This window comes from Sinocyclocheilus anshuiensis, unplaced genomic scaffold (assembly GCF_001515605.1).
Source record: "Sinocyclocheilus anshuiensis isolate Anshui unplaced genomic scaffold, SAMN03320099.WGS_v1.1 scaffold550, whole genome shotgun sequence".
Taxonomy (NCBI): domain Eukaryota; kingdom Metazoa; phylum Chordata; class Actinopteri; order Cypriniformes; family Cyprinidae; genus Sinocyclocheilus; species Sinocyclocheilus anshuiensis.
Window position 1 is genome coordinate 59,395 of NW_015544149.1, and position 4,631 is coordinate 64,025.

Sequence of the window (4,631 nt, forward strand, 5' to 3'; positions counted from 1 at the left end):
TCTGTGCTCTTGCAGGTTAATGCCTTGAATAATGATCTCAGAGAATGTGAGTAATTCAGAGCCAAAGGTGATATTCAACAGCTCCACATCAGGTAGGAAGTAACCCAGCAATACATCAAATACCATCTGCTCGGGTTGAGTGTCTGATCACATAAAAACAATTCTCTTGGAACAAAAAAATCTCATATATATATATATATACATATATATATATACATACATATATATACTGTATATATATATATATATACACACAGTAATTAATTTAAAATATATTCCTAATTTCTCCTGATATATTTTTATATATTTACATAAAATGTTTTTTAAAATATGTTTTTGCCTTAAAATTTTATTTTTTAATATATTCAAAAATAGATACATTTCAATATATTATGAATATGTATTCTTGATTTCTCCAGATTTTTTTTGGGGGGGGGGTTTGCTGTACAGGAACTGATGCAGGCACTAAAATGATGAGAAATAATGGTGATGAGAAAAAAATGTCTTGTTGAAATGACAACAAGGCATGACAACAGATAAGACAAAATCAATAGAATAGATGAGAAGATGACAGAGATGAGAAACAACAAGAAAATGGACCACAAAAGACAGGATGAGAACAATAAATGAGACCAAATGAGAAGAGATGAGCAAAGAAATTAGAAGAGCATACAATGGAGAAACAGAAAAAGAAATATAATGTTGACAGAAGAAGCTACAAAAGAAAGAGGAGGAGAACTTAGGAAGGAAGTGGAAAATAAGTGAAGTGATGAAAAGAAAGACTTGGATGCAGATACAGGAGAGAGAAATAGACAAATGATGAGGGAAATAGAGATGATATAAAATTATGTTGCGTTGGCGAAAAAAGCAGATAACTCTCTCTTGCTGTTATTCCAGCATATATTTAAAAAGACATCACCCACACACTCCACCTGCCTTCATCCTACATCCACTAACACACACATGCGTCTCATACACAACCCAGCACATCCATGCTGTAAATTCAACTGCAAATAAAGTTGCCTACACGGTTCAACTTGAGGCAAATAAATTAGCATGCATTGTTACAGCACATCAGTCTCCCTCTCTTCCTGCATGTGCATGTGTGTGTTTTCACTCACCAACTCTCTTCACAATGTTGAGATTGCGGCAGGAATTCTCTACTGCCATCTTCTGCGGACTGTCACCATTCCTCACCAGCCTGAAAGAGAGAAAAACCCCTAATAATCAGTGACTAGCAGAGATAAGAGGAAACGTGTGTGTGTGGCTATATATTTGTGTGTGTGTACCAAAATGAGAACATGTCAGCCCACTCTCAAAACACCCTACAGCTGTTTTAAGTCCTACTTATGTTTCTAAATGAGGGGAATATTGCTTCCTCACATTTTTAATTCTCATTTAGCTTTATTACATTTTAAACCTGACAGACCTAAATAAGTCAAATCCATCAGCAGAGTCGTGTGAGTAGTATTTGAGTCATACAGCACATGTGCCCACATGCAAACGACAAACACGAACATACTGTACAAGCTAATGTAAATGCATAAATAAGCTATATACATGCAACTTTGCATAAATATACAAAATACTGCATGCACATATTTTCAAACATGGGTAGATAAAATTACATTCAGTCACTACAAGTATCTGATTTTTGCATAATTATTGTACAATTATTGATTGATTAATTTTTTTTTTCAGTTACATATATTTAAACATGACATGCAAATACTGTTTATAAATATAAAAAGGCACACAGTCTATGAAGTTATTCAAGTTACACACTAAAAAATAGATTTTAGAACAATAGATAAAAAAAAGTACAAATGAACTTCTACTCTGTCGGTCTCTCTTACCGGAGTGTGATGTTGTCAGGGTCGGCAGTGGTGTCATTGTCCTGCATAGTGCAGGCACTTGTTGTCCGTTCACTCAGCTCTTCCATTTCTTGTCTACGCGGCCAACCTCCTGGCGTCGCCAACGGAGACCGAGAGCGAACTCCTCCCAGCACAGTAATCCCGTTGCTTGGCAATGACATTCCAGAGCGAGAAGGTGAACTGATAAAAATACATAAATACTGTTCATATTTAAATAATGAGAGGTTTGAAGAAATTCATAGCCTTCTTGAAAGATCGAATCCCCACTCAGAGATACGGTGTCCTCTACAAACACACAAGCACATAGTGAACCTGCATGTTGCTGACCACATGAACACAAACAGAGCTAAGCCCAAACACAAAGTCACCTACATACCTTCAGTTCTCAACTCTAAACTCTTCCACCCACACACACAGACAAACATCTCTCATCCTGAGAAAATCATACGATACAGAGTTGAATCATAAATCACACCAGACGATAACTCACACACAAACACCTCATCACTATCATAGACAGACAGACAGACATATATACAGATATAGATAGATAGATAGATAGATAGATAGATAGATAGATAGATAGATAGATATGTGTTTGTGTGCACTCACTGATGCATTCTGGGAGAGTGTGGAAGTCGATTTGCCGCAGAGGGGCTGAGCCTGTTGTAGGAGGCGGGGTCCATTGCTTGTTTAGGAGAGGAGGAGGGGCCTGATGGAGAGAATGGGAGTGGCTTAGGTTAATGAAAAATAAATGAACAGAATAAAATGAGCTTGAACACATGTGAATGGAATAGAAGAACAAAATGGAATTGATTTAAATCCATCTTGCATGACAGTCCCAGAGACGGGCACAAGTAAGAGACTACAAAAACATTTTATAAGAAGGAAAACAAAGCATCAGAAGTACATATTATATGGTATTAGTGACAAGTAAAACCGATTGTTTGACTAAAACTATTGAGATGATGAATCTGACTGCCAGAGAAAGTACTTCATTAAAAGCAAAACAACATACTGGTCATTCACTTGTTACCACACACATTCACACAAATACACACTGACACATCAAACACACACACACACTCGTATATCAATACAGAGGGCCCATTGTGAATGCTGGCTGTGCTGCCTGAAACTTTGTGGGCACAGGAATGTGTAACTGGGGCCTCAAATGGAACTTGTGTGTGTGACCAAGCGGCTTTCTGCTCACTCAGTCTACACGAATGGCAGACGGTCATATGCGGTGTAGTGTGCTATTTGTGTGTCTGGATCATGAGTTAGGTGTGATCAGGGAGATTGCACAGCATGTTTGTCAGACTCCTTAGATAAATATTGATCCATGCTTCAATAAAACTCTGTTGAGCACTTGACAGACTCTTTAACTGCTATGAATTCCACTGCTGCTTTATAATATTCTGGCCTCTTATATTAGTTGTGAACATAATATGCAAGCAGCATTATTACTATTGTTCAGGGTTGCTTAGGGTTAGGGACTTGAACAAAACTCTAACACCAAGTATTAAACTTGAAAAAATATATTGAAAAAACATATATCCCTCCTTCATTAGTTTTTTTTTTTTTTTTTTCATTTTTATTGTTTATTATTATTATTATTATTATTTGCATTAATATGATTTTATCATATTAAAATATAAAATTTTGAATAAAATTAAAAAGTATATAAATATTTACTAATGTTGATAAAATTAACATAAATAATGTTAAAATAATAATAAAATAAATAAAAATATAATTTTAAATATATCATAAAGTCTAACTAGCTTTTTCCAAATTAAACCAGATGAGCATATTTCATTAATATATGCAACAGACTGTTGTCTTGTGTCATGGGAATCTTCATCCAGCAGATCCCAGTTCCTCGTCTATGTGCACTTGATCTGAGGTTCAAACCACACCTGACTGACTAACCAACCTCACGGCTGAGAGTTGCTCAAAGAAGAACTCCTAAAATACAGATTAAAAAACAAGGACAGACTAGATCGGGGTCAGTTTGTCACACCACAATGTGACACTAAAGTTATTTTACGGTCACACTTTACATTGGTTAATAATTTGCTTTAAACCCAGTTTCCAACAGTGTCACCAGATCTGGAGCAGCAATCAACAGTGAATGGGGTTGTTTCCCTGGGCACTGCAATTTGAGAGAAACTGATGATGTATAACAAGTTCAAAAAGTGTGTGTTTTGCATTGTTTGAACAAATCAGCAAAACATATGGTACAATGACTACCTATAGTACACGCTATTGCTAGGCCGAGAAGTCTAGACTTTTTTGAAAAAATAATCATGTTATGTAACACCCAATACTTCAGATGTGATGCATTACTGCCCTTTTATATAATACATAGTCATATTTTATATAATATACACCACCAATCAAAAGTTAAACACACTTACTTAGTCATTATTATGACTAGTTTGCACATTTTAGAATAATATTCAAAACTATGAAATTATACAAATGGAATAATGTTATGACCAAAAATTCTAAACTCTCTTTTATTTTACCTTACATTCTGGACATTCACTAAACATTTACTGGACACTCGGGGTCACACACATAAACACACAAATAAAAAAATTAAAAAATAATATTTGTCTACAAAACATGAATCATAAAGGTCTGTTTCAAGATCATGAAAAATGCTATTTTATATTTTCAGACTTTTTTTATATTTACCGGTATAGTCAGGTTTTATATATATATATATATATATATATATATACTGTATAT

The 4,631-nt window shown here is 34.8% G+C and overlaps 1 pseudogene; it reads right to left on the reverse strand.

Annotated features, from left to right (window-relative positions):
- The window catches only part of LOC107695166 (ephexin-1-like), a 24,452-nt pseudogene that overhangs the window by 13,624 nt on the left and 6,197 nt on the right, over window positions 1-4,631 (reverse strand).